This window comes from Ursus arctos, unplaced genomic scaffold (assembly GCF_023065955.2).
Source record: "Ursus arctos isolate Adak ecotype North America unplaced genomic scaffold, UrsArc2.0 scaffold_15, whole genome shotgun sequence".
In the NCBI taxonomy this organism is placed as follows: Eukaryota; Metazoa; Chordata; class Mammalia; order Carnivora; family Ursidae; genus Ursus; species Ursus arctos.
Window position 1 is genome coordinate 41,111,428 of NW_026622819.1, and position 15,186 is coordinate 41,126,613.

Consider the following 15,186-nt stretch of genomic DNA (forward strand, 5'->3'; position numbering starts at 1 on the left):
TTAGTTGGGCTTACCTGGGTAGTTCTTCTCTAAGTGGTGTGAACTGTGGTGAGAGTCATCTGAGGGTTCAGCTGGCTTGGAATGTGCAAGATGGTTCACTGGAGGTTCAATTGATTGGGAATGTCCACGATGGTGGCAGTTGGGCCTTTGCTGAAGGCTGAAATTGCATGTGGGGCTATCATCTGGAGCACTTTGGTTCTCCTGCATGTGGCTGCTCCAGCTGGCTCACTTAGGCTTCCTTAAAAGTATTGTAGTTTCAGGATAATCACACTCTTCTCTAGGGTGGCTGGATCCTCGGAGTACAAAAAGCTCTCAGCCCTTTTTTAAGGCTTAGGATAGGAGTTAGCACAAACTTACTTCTGCAGCATTTTACTATTTAAACAAGTCACAAGGCCAGCCTCAATTCAAGAGGAGGGGACTAAACGAGAGAAATACCAGAAGGAATTGTTCATTAATAGCCATCGAGGTGAGACATTACCACAGTCTCCCACCTTTCTCTTTCCAAATGGGAATGTTCATTGTGCTTATCCTGTCTCTGTTCTTTTACTGACTCTTGGGTGTGGGGGCAGGTAACTTGTGGCTTTTAGTTCACAAGTCTCTGAATTAAGAGAGGTTACATCTGAACCCTACATAGAAACTAACAGGAGATTCTGGACTTTGAACCTTAGGGTGAAATGATAGAAAATTTCACCTCCTTTTGGGAGGGGGTGAGGATATTTTGCATGCTAAGTTAAAGGGGGTAAATACTTGTGACCAGAAAAGTGGACTACAGCAGATTGAATTATTTTTCAAAAATATCTTCTACCCTTTCCTATCAAACCCCTCAAATATGGGCATACTAGTTAACTATTGCTGCATGACAAATTACCATAAACTCGTAGCTTAAAAAATACTTGTGTATTATGTTATAGATTTTGCAAATCAGGAGCCCAAGCACAATGTAACTGGGACTTTTGCTTCAGTGTATCTCACAGGCTCTAAAGAAGTTGTCAGCCAGGGCTGCGGTCTCATTTGAATGCTCACCTGGAAAAGGATATGCTTCCAAGCTCGTGCAGGTAATTGGCAGAATTCATTTTTCCCATGGATTTTTTTTTTCCCTTGTTGGTTGTCAGCTTAAGCCACCTTGTCACGTGGCGTTCTCTCCTTATGACTGCTCTCAACATGAACAGAACGTTCATCAAAATCTGCAAGGAAGAACATCCACTAGTGAGACATTTTCATCTTTTGTTACATAATAACAGAAGTGACACCCCGTCACCTTTGCCATAGTCTGTGGGTAAGAGGTAAGTCACAGGTCTTGTCCACATACGAAGGAGTTACACAGGGGGTGAAAATCAAGATGTTGGGTATAATTAAAGTCTACCTTAGAGTCTGTCTGCCACACCAGGCCATTCATGGAGGAAATTTTTGCACCATATATTTCAGACCTCAACATATAACCTAATTTAAGACAATGGAATGTGAGTAAAAGTGATATGAGCTTTAAGAGAATCATCGTGTGGTCTGCCACCTTCACTGCCTCTGTCCCCCACGACTAGCAATATTCCAGATAGTCATCAGCCTGCATCCCATTTGCCTCCCAAGTTGTCCTTCCATGTGGATTTCCTGCTTTCCAGCTCTTGTAACTCTTTTCCCCAAAGCCCTATATTTCTTATTTTTCCTCTCTTTTACACATACCAGACTCCCTTCTAATTTCTGAATCCCTTTCTCATTACTAGTCAACCCTTTCAAATATCTTCCCACTTTAGTCTCCGCATCTGAAGGTCCTGTCTTCTTGCACCATCATGTCGAGTGTATACCCCGGGGGGCTAAGCTGAGCTCTCTGGTCCACAGACTGGGCAAATGGCAGACAACAAGTCACAATGTCTGCCAGTCTGCTTCTCTCCTATCATAAAGTTGGGTCTACTCACAGATCTGTCTTATCCATTCCAACTCCTATTCTATCCCTTGGCTATATCCAATCCTGGCTTATCTATTCAAGAATAGAAACCACTGGGGCACCTGGGTGGCTCAGTTGGTTGAGCATCTAACTCTTGATTTCGGCTCAGGTCATGATCTCAGGTTGTGAGATCGAGCCCCACATTCAGCTCTGCCCTGGGCACGGAGCCTGCTTAAGATTGTCTCTACCTCTCCCTCCGCCCCAGCTCTAAAAAAGAGAGAGAGAGAGAGAGAGAGAGAGAGAGAGAGAGAGAGGAAACCATTTTTGTAAATACAATTTCAATGGTTGTTTGCTGGAGGAGGCAGATTAGTGTGGTGGGACAGCCAATGATAAGCAGGGAACAGAGGAAACAGAGGGCCTAGGAGATGAGAAAAATGTAGATGAGAGACCAATGACTGATTTTAGGTATGGAGTGTCCTGTGCTTCACAAAAATCCCAGGAAAAAGAGCTATGAGGAGTAGGAGGAATACAGCTGCACACCATCTCTCTCTGTCTCTGTGTCTACAGTGCATATAGACATATAAAATAATATACATATAAATATATAGAAACATGAGAACATAAATTAGGAGGGGAGTAAATAGAGTTAAATTGTTCTAAGTATCTGGATTTGACTAGTAAGTGGTATCCATATTGACATATATTAGAGCTGAATAAATATAAATTATGTGTTCGTTTGTCTAGGGTAACCAGAAAAGGATTAGTAGAGGAATGCATAACTAACAAGCTAAAAGGAAGGAAAAATAGAATGTTAAAAAATATTCAGCCTATTCAAATGTATATAGAAATACAAATGTATAAGAAATGTATACAAAACAAAAACAGGAGAAATGGACAACATATTGTAAGATGTTACATGTACACCCAAATATATCAAAATCTAATTTATTGTTAGTAGACTACATATTTTGCAAAAAAGGCAAAGATTAATAAAGTGAGTTTTTAAACTATATGCTTCTATTAGACATACATTTTAAGATACAGAAATATTTAGGGCATAGGAATGAAGAAATGGGTATCATTCAAACACTAATAAAGAGAAAGCTGTCATATCACTCTATTTACACTGGACAAAATAGACTTCATTGACAGGGAGAGGAGGTTACTAGCAATAAAGAGGGAAAATTCACCAGAATATACAACAATTATTTCAATTTAAATATAAGCAACCAAGATATATTAGCATGTTTATCATCTATGTGAAATGGTGGAATGTACGTACTCTACATTCTTAAACTAAAGATATATAAAAGGCAAAATATTCTCCGTTATCAGAAAAGGATGTCTTTTTAACCTCAAGGTAAGAAATTACACTGTGAGCTCCCTTGTGTGCTTAGTTCCAAGATTCTCTGGTTCAATGATTCTGAGTTTCCATGGTTTTATCTCATGGAGAAGATAAAATCATGGAGATGATGTGACTGGAGAATCTTGTACCAGGTATTTTGGTCATACTGGTATAGGGCATGGCAGAGAAAAGGATGTGACTTAAAAGTAGCAAGCAGCACACCTAAAAGGTATGAGAGTGACCAAATTTAGGAAAAACAGAAATAAAAACCAGCACAAATGTTTGGTCCAAGCATTAGCACATTCTACTTTAAAGTTGAGTTAAAACAGCCCTTGGGAAGTTATTAGAGATGGCAAGTTTACCTGCTGCTGGACTTTTTTTTTTTTTTTTTTGAGTATGGTTGACACCCAAGGTTACATAAGTCTCAGTTATACAGCACAGCTATTCAAGAGCTCTATACATTATGCCATGCTCACCACAGGTGTAGCTCCCAGCTGTCCCCGTACGTCACTAGTACAGGACCACTGACGCCTATTGCCTATGCTGTGCCTTTTACTCCCATGACGGTAGTGATCTTATCTTGAATGAAGATGTCATTAATGAAGAATGTCAATAAAGATGGATGAGACAATCTGAAATTATGAAGACAGGGGAAAAACCATTGTCTTTTTTGGTAATGATACGTAATTCAAAGAACTTGCGATGCAAACTAATAAAAAGGGGACTATAAATGTGAAGACATAAGTCAGAATTGTACACGGGTAAAAATAGAAATATCTGCATAAAGATATTAGAGCAAGATATTATAATCCCACCAGCTATTATTTCCAAATAATTCTGTTGCTTTTAACTGTAATTGTTAATATGAATAATCATTAATCACATTCTTTTATCATTTTCTAAGAGGTAAACGTCTTAGGGGGAACACTGAACTGTCCTTTAGAAATATGAAATAGTAGAGCCTTTCTATTATCCTTTCTCACTGGATTAATTTCCATTACTGGTGATACATTTAAATTTTTGCTTTTGCTCTATTTATAATATGATTTCTGTTGTTTCTTGTTTCTTTCACTGACATATAATTAACACACAGTGAAGTGCAAAAATCTTGTGTACTCATTTGAGGCACTAATATCTCACGTTGGAGTAATATATTTTTTCAAAATAGAACTATGATCAGAATATAAAATTGGTCTTCTCCAGTGTAATAGTCCTTCTCTAAACAACCATAAACTAAATAAATGTTCCTCACTAATAGTTTTCTTCATTCCCTTCCTGGAGGATTATTTCTTCTGGGCACTGGTCTTCTGTGTGAAGTTCCCAGGGGACAGAGACATGGAAAGCTGCAGGTACCCTTAGCCCCTGTTCTCTGCCTGGCCTGTGGCCCAGCTCCATATTCTCTGCTGAGGGGCCCTGTCTGCCTCCTGCAGGGGTCCATACACTGCACTCAAACAGGCCTGAATTGTGACATGCAAATTCATCAACAATTGGAACTTTCAGTTCCCATCTCAAGGGAGATGTGAATCAGGAATCAGAAAATTCAGAAGGCTCTTCTCCCACAGGCCCCTAGGAGTATTTGTAGCACTAGATGATAAGTCCATCCTCCTCCCGTAAGAGGAGCCTGAATCTAGAAAACTTCTTGGAGTTCTCTGCATGATGGTGCCTCTCCTCCTTCTTCATGTCTACAATTGGCATCTGGGTTTACTTCCAGCACAAAAGGAATCTAGTCAAAGTACCCCCCACCCCGCCAAGTCCCACTTTCATGCAAAACTCACAGGTGTCTGCACTTGGCCCTATCTCTTTTACTTTTTTTTTTTTTAAAGATTTTATTTATTTATTCGACAGAGATAGAGACAGCCAACGAGAGAGGGAACACAAGCAGGGGGAGTGGGAGAGGAAGAAGCAGGCTCATAGCGGAGGAGCCTGATGTGGGGCTCGATCCCATAACGCCCATAACGCCGGGATCACGCCCTGAGCCGAAGGCAGACGCTTAACCGCTGTGCCACCCAGGTGCCCCTCCCACTATTCTTAATCAATTATTGGAATGGAGAGATAACAGGAATGGGAATTGTCAGGAGAGATTAGAACATCATTTGTTCAGGAGAAGAGATTGGGTGGGCAAGGAGTATAGTGGAGACTAGGGTTTCTATACAAAGTTACAGACTACCTACCTAGATGTGATAAAGAGTTCCAGGGTAAACTTTCAAACTCTGCAATTCATGAGCCATGGATTGACTCATTGGTTCATGGAGTTCGGGGCACCTGGGGAAAACAGGCCTTCATTACTTGTTCAGCTGCTGCCTTCCCATTATAAGTGTGCCCACGCCAAGCCTCTCCCTGGTGTTAAGGCTGACATGGAGATAATGCTGAGCCTCTGAAAGCCTCTGATACAGATTCTACTCATGGAGCAGAATTCGACAGAACTGAGCATCCAAGTTATGGAAAATGTGAGTTTCTGTGTCGCTTTACAGTAGAGGACTACTGTCTGAAATATCCATTGAGGACCATAGGCAGTAAACCATTCCTTAAGTTTACACAGAAGAATCAGTAGAAAATATGTCTACTTTAAAAATGAGTAGCATGGAAGTGATCCGGAGATCAATTAATCAACTTAGAATGTCACTTTCCTCATTAATGAATGTCTGTCGCTTGCTTAGAATGAGGACTGTAAGAAATGACTCCCACTTGTCATTTCGTCCCCTGTCTTTCAGCATCACCTCAGTAGCAGGAAGAGAAACAAAGTAGAAGCTTTCAAAGCTAAGATTTTGCTATTTAACCCAGGCCTCCCCCAGGAATAATCTTTTTTTCTTCTCTGAGGCCTCAGGTCCACAATTGCTAGGACATCATTTCCTAAAGTTAGTCCTCAAAAAATACAGTCCTCTGAGAAAAGCCTATTGGATGTAAATCAGAATCTAGGACACTTCTAATCCCTTCTGTGTCCCTCCATGGGAATTCAACACTGATGAAGCTGGGCTATGGGTTGTGCGCATGGGGTGGCCTTCTGAGTTGTAGCAGAAGTAACATACGTTGTTTTGAAGGCAACATTTTGGGAGCGGACTTTGTACGAGTTGTTAACTTCCCTAATATTCACTCATCCTTTGAGAGAGCATCTGACTTGGCAACCTCACAGAGATGTTGTGATAATCAGCTGGGACAATGCGCATGGTAGCACTTTGTAAATGACACTGCACAGCATCTAGGCTGGCCTTATTATTTTGTCATCGACCTTTTGACATTAAGTCCTAATTTCTGGGGCTCTCAGTGTTGATTTTTGAAGTAGTCTTTTCCCAGTTGAACATTTTACAAAGCCTCCTGTGATCTCTTGCTTCTTCCTTCAACCGATAAGCTATTTTCCTAACTTGAGAGCTTACCTGACAGGCACAAAAATGACACAAGACCAACTTTCTCTTTGGAAATGATGACTTGTCTCTTCCATTTTTCCATATGTCCCTCTTCCTGGCTTGTCTCTTGAAATTCCAGGACCCCATAGTAGCCCGGAGATGGCATGAAAAGAGAATGGAATGTGAAAGGAAGCCTTGGGTTGAGAGATAAAAGGGGTATCATGAAGTCAGGAATTTTGAGAAAGGTGACCTTTGCCAGGTCTGCTAGGCCAGCCCATCACCATTCTGCTCCTGGATATCTTCTTCATCTCTTGTCTTTTACAGGCACCTGTGCAAGCTCTCCTTTGAGGGAAACTTTCTAGAGAAGTTAGAACGAGATATAAGCTCCAAGGAATATAATAAAGCAACCAAAAAAGCAGACATCCTGTGGTAAGAGGAGCTGGGGGAAAATATTGTTTGACTCTCTATCACCTTTGGGTTTCACTGAGTAGTCACTCACTCTGGCCTTCCATTTCCCACTGGATTGGACCACACTTTCTCTTCTGTTGTTTCCTCCATCAATACTGGGGTCCCTTCATCAGAGCTCCATTTAACACTGAAAGCAACATTGTTCCTACCATCTTCTTCCACATCACATCTTCCTTTTCCCCTTCTTCCTCTAGAGAACACTCAGATACTGGGCCCTATTTCCCAGCTAGACCCTTTTTGTCTTTAGAACTTAACTCCTGACTTTGACTCCAGACTTATGAATACACCTTTCCCTCTTCTGCCACCCATATTTCAAAGGCTGATTCCATAGCTGAGGCTACAAAAAGCCCCTTGGAGGAAACCCTCATGCAGATCGAGGAGAAGAAAGATTCAGTCCCTGGCCTGAATAGCTCCTTTCCTGCATGCTTACCTGTGGGTAAAAAAGGCCAGATGGCCACGAGGTTATTTCCCTAAAATTTCGCTCATAGGCTCATGGGCTCAGGCTGAGGAAGAGAGGAAATAGGACAAGAATCTTTTATTTAAGAGAAAAGACCCAGAGAATGCTAGGAGACCTTTGGTTGGAGAAGATCAAATAGGGAATGTAGGATTGGAGACCATCCACCCCAGGGAGGCCCTCCTCTACTCAGGGCAACCTGTTAGAGACGCCTAGGAACAAGTCATCCTACTACCCACCACAGGATCCGCCAAAGAGTACTCAGAAAACAGGAATAAGTGTGTGTTCCAGTGGCTTCATCCACTGGACAGAAGAGACAAAAGAGCCATGCCACAAAACCAAAACACTGTTGGCTTCTGTGCAGAGTCCAGATCTACTAGAAATCAGAGCTGCTTCTCTGGTAAAGAGGATATTGAAACTGACATGGGCTTGATCCCAGGACCCCGAGATCATGACCTGAGCTGAAATCAACAGTCAGCTGTACAACCTATTAAGCCACCCCAGTGCCCCTCAAGTAGATTCTTAAGTTGCAGAGTACTCTACACAGTCACAGTCAGAATCAGAAGACCCATGGAGAATGTGAGGCTCCAGAAGGAGCAACTGTGTTTGATGCTCCTCAGGGACCCTGTACCAAGGACACCAAGTCCAACAGGCCCCCCCACTCCTGTCTCTGGGCGTGTGTGTTTCTAATGGTCAATCATAGAAGTAACTCCTCCATTCTCTGCTACCAGCGGAATTTCTCTCAAAGAAATGTTTCCATACAATTAGAGAAAATTAATTGGTTCTCTCATTACTACAATTCTCTGAAGAGGTGAGGCACAATTTCTCACAATCAGAGTACTCTCAAATATATTTGTTTCTTCTAAAAGGAGAATGGTATCTTTTGTCTCTGCTGCCTTTGGGTGAAGTTTAGAGTCTCCCAAGAACTGAGGCTTAGAGAAAAGAAGAGGTCTTTTTATCTCTTTTTGAGAGCTGGCTTTGACTTCTTGAAGGTGATGAAGGATAAGGAGGGCCAATGACAGTGGCATTACACCCTGCTGCCATCTTGAATTGCCCCTTCTATCTCCCTGAAAATATTCTATTAAAATTTTTTATTATAATATTGCCCTTACAGGGGCGCCTGGGTAGCGCAGTCGTTAAGCGTCTGCCTTCGGCTCAGGGCGTGATCCCGGCGTTGCGGGATCGAGTCCCACATCAGGCTCCTCTGCTGGGAGCCTGCTTCTTCCTCTCCCACTCCCCTGCTGTGTTCCCTCTCTCGCTGGCTGTCTCTCCGTCACATAAATAAAAAAAATCTTTAAATAATAATAATAATATTGCCCTTGCAAAAACAAAACATTCAGAGTTTTTAAAAAATGAGAAAAGCCATTAATACCATGCTCTAGGACCTGGACTTACCAGCACTTCCTGTTCCATAATTATTTGGAACTTTATAACACTATGGGTTAGAATGGTTGAGCTTACACAGGCATCATAGGGCCAAAATTTCCCACTGAGCCTCCATGATTATAGCAAGAGACAAGAAACCTTACATATCACAAAAAAGGAGCTGGCTTTTAGTAATCTTGGGGTTCTGAGTTTTGAAGAGTAAGAATTCTCTGTGACCTGGAATACTTTGGTAGAGAATCACTTCTACCTCCCCAAGACCCCCTTACATTCCTGATGGGGGCTAGGACAATGAGCACTGCTCCCCACTTAGCATGCCCTTAAAGAAAATATACAGCAGACCACCAACTTCCCTTTCCTCTCTCCATACAACAAGCTCTAAAGCAACAGAAACACAGAACCCCCAGCTGTGTTTTAATGAGTGGGAGACAGGAGGAAGCCAGAGCAGGGTTAAAGTCTTCGCAAACCTGAGAGTTGAAGGAGCACATATTTTTATCAGGCCTGGGAAAGGAATCTCCATATTTCTTTAAGTAGCCCTCAGTTCACCCTCCAGCCAGTGGAAGAGAGCTGGATTCAAAGTGAGAGATAAAAATTGATGCATGTCCTGGGTCACCTCCCATCATGTTCCATCCAGCAGAAGACAGCCCCACTCTGAAAGTGTTTAAGAATGACTTTTCCAGAAAACAGTGGCTTTTTGAATGTTAGAGAAACTGCCCCCCCCCAGTCTAGTGTATACAGAGCTGGATGAGCTTGAAGGTGACAGATATTTGGTGGTCATACTGAGGTGGATCATAGGATGAAGGTGACAAGGCCAAGGAACAAAGTAAGTGCTGCTTATGGATCTGCTGAGTCTGGGGCATTCACTGGTCTCAAAACAAGCTTTGAACTCAACAATGAAGTCCCCCTGCTGAGGGGACATCTAGGGAAAGGAAGCCCTACTTTGTCGTGCTTGACTTGATATCATTCCAGGGCAAAGGGGTCACACAGCCTTCAGCCACACAGCACCTACAGGAAATCAAGGGCAAGAGTGGCGAAGAGGTTGGTGAATGAGTGGAAAAGGAGAAAAACCAGTGGAAAGAGGGAAAAATGACCTAGCTGGTGGGAAGGAATGGGAATGTTTTCATCATCACTAATAATCATGACACAGCCCACCTCACCAAACACCACACACACACACACACACACACCCTGATCTATTTGTGAGTGCCTCGGATACCACTGAGTGCGCCTCAGAGCATGTCATCAACGTGTCACAGGAAGGTCGGGAATTTAGATATTTCACAAAGAAACAAGAATTTTCTCTCTCCCGGTTAGGTATAGAACTTCAAATTGCTAAGTGCTTCATATCATTAGGTTCTAAATATATATTTAAATTTAACCCTTAATGTGATCATCACATTAAAATTATAAATATAAACAATTACACAATAGACTTTGACCTGGTAAGAAAAGTGTCTAGCAGCATGCACAATGACCGTGTTGTCACATCGACGGTAATACCTTCACGATGCCTGCTTCCAAACAGTGGAACCGAAAGGGAGCAGTGAAATGAGCACCAAGAGTGCCTGGGGCCAGGCCTGACCGTGGTCAAATGATGTGGCTGCAGCTGGCCACGCCGGGAGAACAGCAGCCCTCCTTGGGGGCTCGAAGAGACAGCCTTTGCACACAGACGAGGCTGTAGCACGGTATTTTTCAAGTTCTTGCTCTGTATTCATTCCGATTCCGTGGTAGTGTCTGCCAGGCAGTCAGAGAAAAATGCCATCCGCTGCCTTCCCTGCAGGGTGGAGGTACATTTCGCCGTGTATTTCTCATGGACTTTTACACCGGAAGACGACAAGCCATTCTCTGGGTCAATAACGTGCTTGGTGCTCCCATAAAGCTGCGGGCCGAGGCAGAGGCTCATGAGCTTGAGGTTCTCCCTAGGCCGAACTGCGGGGCTGCACAAAGGCCCATGGTCCCCATACTGGTGGCGGCGGTCTTACTGGACTGGCCTTGCCCCTCTGCTGTTGCTGTTGGGCTTGCTCTGGCTCCCCTTCCCCCCAGGGAGCCCCTCGCTGCCTCCTGGGTGATGCCAGGAATAGGTGAGCCTGCCCACCTTTATCAAGCGGTGTCATCTCCACTATTGCAGCTGGAGCCCCAGCCCTGACTTCTCCAGGGGTCGCATTCCTGAACTGTACCCAGAGAAGCCGCATTCACTCTCAGCCTGCTCAGCCCGGGAGGTAGGTTCTCCTCTGTGTCAAGCCCGTCATCGGATTCCCTTTCCTCAAAGCCCTGGCTGAAGGTAGGAGCACTCTTCCTAGATGTCAGGTGGTGGTCACAGATGGCTTCCAGCCCCAAACCACATGTCCTCCTTGTCTTCCTCTTCTTGCACCCTGAACAGACACTTCTGCCCACTGGCCGTGGGTTTCAAGCTTGTGGGTCTGTCTGTGCAGAGTGCTGGTCCAGTCCAGCCAACTCAGGGAGGTCTGAAATTCTGAAGATAGGGCACAGCCATAGCCTTTTTTGTTGTTATTTGGCTTGTTTTGTAATCATATATGATCCAAGAAACCTCTGCTACAAACCAGTGGAAAGGAGACTCTAAATTTACATGCTTAAGTGGAAATGCTAGAAAGGAGGAATTATGGAAATATCCCACAAATACAGATAATTAAAGCAGGTTTTCCAAATAATATTATTGATTTAGAACTATAGTTAATAACATGAAGATCCTTTTCCAAGAAACCAGAACCTCAGAACGTTATCAACTACTATTTAAAAATATAAAATAGGTTTCACCTCTATAGTCTGTTCTCTTACTGAAGTACTTTTCATTTCTAAAGCCAGATTTTTTAAAACATTTACAATATGATTTTTTGTTGTCTTGTTTGTTTCATTGTGGTATAAGCAACACAGTGAAGTGCAAAAAATTTTAGGGTGTTGTTAGATGAGTTTTAAGAAATGCATGCCCACATTAGAATACAGAACATTTTCATCAAACGAAAATTTTCCTTCACGTCCCTTCCCAGTTAATCCACTCACTGGGGTAACCACTGCTGTCACTTTTTTTTTGTAATTCCGGTATGGTTGACATACAGTGTTATACTAGTTTCAGGCGTACAATTCTGATTTCTTAAACCATAGATTAACTTAGCCTATTTCAGGACTTCATATAAATGGGGTCATATATATATCTTACTAACTTTAAACTAGCACCACGCTGTCTTCATAACTGTAACTCTCTGTAACTTTGTAACTTTACAGAAATTACTGAATATGCGTAGTAGGCTCTCCAAATTTATATTTCCTTTTCAATAATTTTTTTGGCTATTTTAGGTTTTTCATATTTCCATATGAATTTTAGAATCAGCCTGTCAAATTCTACAAAAACTAACAAAAATTGCCTGCTAAGATTTTGATAGAGATTATGTCAAATGTATAGACCAATTTAGGGAAAATTGATATCTTGAGTCTTCTGCGCAACCAACCAGATACATTTTCCCATCTATTTGGTTCTTTCTCTTTCTCTCAGCAGTGTTGTACAATGTTCGGTATATAGATTTTACATATATTTTATTAGATATATCTACATTTCATATTTTAATGCTGTTATTTGTACTGTTTTTCAATTTCAGCTTCTGATTGTTGTTAGTATGTAGATGCATATTTGATTTTTGTATTTTGATCTCTCAAGGGAATTGTCCATTTCATCTAAGTTATCAAGTTTCCTGGCATTAAGATGTTCATAATATTTTCTTCTTATTATTTGGATGTCTGCAAAATCTGTAGTTATGTCATTTCTCTCACTTCTGATTCTGATTATTTGTCTTCTCTCCTTTATCTTGTTGAGACTGTGACTCACATCGATCTTCTCAGAAAGCCAGCTTTTACTCTCCTTTACAGATGATCCTTTAACAACATGGATTTGAACTGTGTGAGTCTCCTTATATACATATTTTTTCAATAAATGCAGCACAGCACTATAATTATATTTTCTGTTCCTTCGATTTTCTTAATAATATTTTCTTTTCCCTAACTTACTTTATTGGAAGAATACAGTATATAAACACATGTAACATACAAAATATGTGTTAAAATTATGTGTTAATTGACTGTTATCGGTAAGGCTTTCAGTCAACAGCAGGCTATTAGTAGTTGAGTTTTTGGGGAGTCAAAAGTTATATGCAGATTTTCAATTGCACAGGGGATTGGTACCCCTAACCCCCACAATGTTCAAGGGTCAACTGTATTTTTTCTTTTTTTTTCATTTGATATTTTCCTCTGAATGATTATTTCCTTTCTTCCGTTTACCATGGGTTTCATTTTTTTTTCCTTTTTCTAGTTTCTTAAGGGGGAAAGTGACTCATTGATTTATGGCCTTTCATCTTTTCCAATAAAGGTGTTTAGTGCCTTATATTTCCCCCTAAGTACTGCTGTAGAGGTATCCCACAAATTTAGATATGTTATATTTTCATTTTCATTCAGTTCATAATACTTTATTTCCCTTTTGATTTTTTTCTTCAAACAGTGGATTATTTAGAAGGATGCATTTAGTTTCCAATATTGGGGGATTGTCCAGATACTTTTGTTACTGATTTCTAACTTAATACTGTTCTACTCAGAAAACACACTTTACCTTTTAAATTTATTGAGACTTGTTTTCCGACCCCTGAATATGACCTTCCTTGGTAAATGTTTTGCATGCAGTTAAAAAGTATTTTGTCTAATATTAATATAGTTCCTTCAGTTTAATTTTTAATTTGTATTAGCCTGGTATATCTTTTTTCATTCTTCTAACCTATTTGTGTCTTTATATTTAAAGTGTGTTTCTTATAGGCAGTATAAAGTTGGGCTGTGCCTTTTTATCCACTATGACAACCTATTCTTTAATTGGTGTTTAGATATTTTATATTTAATGTGATCATTTAGACTGTTAGATTAAGCCTATCATCTCAATTTTGTTTTCTAATTGTCCTATCTATTCTTTGTTATCTTTTCACTTTTTCTGCTTTCTGTTGGGTTAATTGTATATTTGTTGTGATTCCTTTTTATCTTTTTTTGGATTATTAGCTATAACTGGTTTTTTAAATTTTATTTTAGTGGTTTATTTAGCATTTCTACTATACACTTTTAGTTTGCCCCAATCTACCTGCAAGTAATATACCACTACATGTATAGTATGAGAGCCTTACAATATATTCATTATCATGAAAAAAGATATACCATATGGTCTCTCCAATGACTGGCTTGGCCTACCTTTCTTTCACAGGTATAATTATGGATGGTGTGGCCTTCCTCAGACAGCCATATCCAGGAGCTCACCAAGGATTTCCTTAGATAAGGAATCCCAAAGCAATATGAGACATTAGATCAGGCTTCCTCTTGGTCACCTCAATAAAATCCAGAGCCAGCGTCTGCTGGTAATTTTTTGGCACCACCTGCAACAAAAAGAGTATCATTAATCAGGCCATACCTCCCAAGGGACTATATTTCTAGATGGTCCGGTCTTAGGAGACCAAGCTTAGGCAGTTCACTGAATATGCAGTATCAATGGCCTCCCAATGTTCTTTATACACTGATTCTCTTAGCTTATTTGAAAATCTAGCCCAATTTCCATGTCAATGTGTTTCCAACCAGCTCTCATTGCCAGGACGTTGGATAGGTCCTTTTGAACACCCAAACTTAAGGATTAAGGTAAAATTTTGAATTGTTTAAAATAGTGATTTTAAAAAGTTTTTTTAGTGCAGATTTTTTTGTCAAAAATGAAGGTTGACAAAATAGAAAGCAACTATATGCTGTCTTTGTGCAGGCATCACAAATCATGAACTAGCTCAAAGAACAGTTTAGAAGGGAGAGCAAAGCAGGAGGGGCAGCACAACACGGTGGTTTTAAGTGTGGACTCTGAAATCAGAATACCTGGGCTTGAGTTGTGATTTCTGATGAATGAAAACTAAGTAGCTCTTTTGTTTGTTTGTTGGATATTTTTATTTTCTTTTAGGTATAAAGGAAAGGAGTTAAAAAGTTTTTTTGTTTTGATGATAGAAAAATGTCTGCTTCAAAACAGCTCTCCTGCTTTAAAATATTGATATCAGCCTTTGTACGAAGGTGCTGTTTTATTTAGTCTGGTGAAAAGATTCCAAGAAGTTCTGGTGACATGCCATGCATCGATGTGGTGAAGAGATAAGTCACGATGGGTCTGCAGTCTATTACCAACAAAGTTATGAAACTCCTGGTGGTCTGAAAGAGGTATAGTCCTTTAGGAAACTAGAGAAGATTCCAGATAACCATCTCAAGGATTACCTGAGATCTCTCACAAATCCAGATTTGCACGAGTTAAGTG

At 40.8% G+C, this 15,186-nt stretch overlaps 1 long non-coding RNA gene across 1 annotated transcript in view; it reads right to left on the reverse strand.

Moving 5' to 3' along the window:
- Positions 1 to 14,637, reverse strand: part of LOC113263866 (uncharacterized) — a 42,199-nt gene extending 27,562 nt beyond the window's left edge. The window contains exons 1-3 of the long non-coding RNA XR_008959221.1: positions 14,103 to 14,637; positions 3,701 to 3,856; positions 1,024 to 1,184 (exon numbers count right to left, since the gene is read on the reverse strand). This is a non-coding gene — a long non-coding RNA (uncharacterized LOC113263866). The remainder of the gene's footprint in view (positions 1 to 1,023; positions 1,185 to 3,700; positions 3,857 to 14,102) is intronic.
- Positions 14,638 to 15,186: the final 549 nt, after the last annotated feature.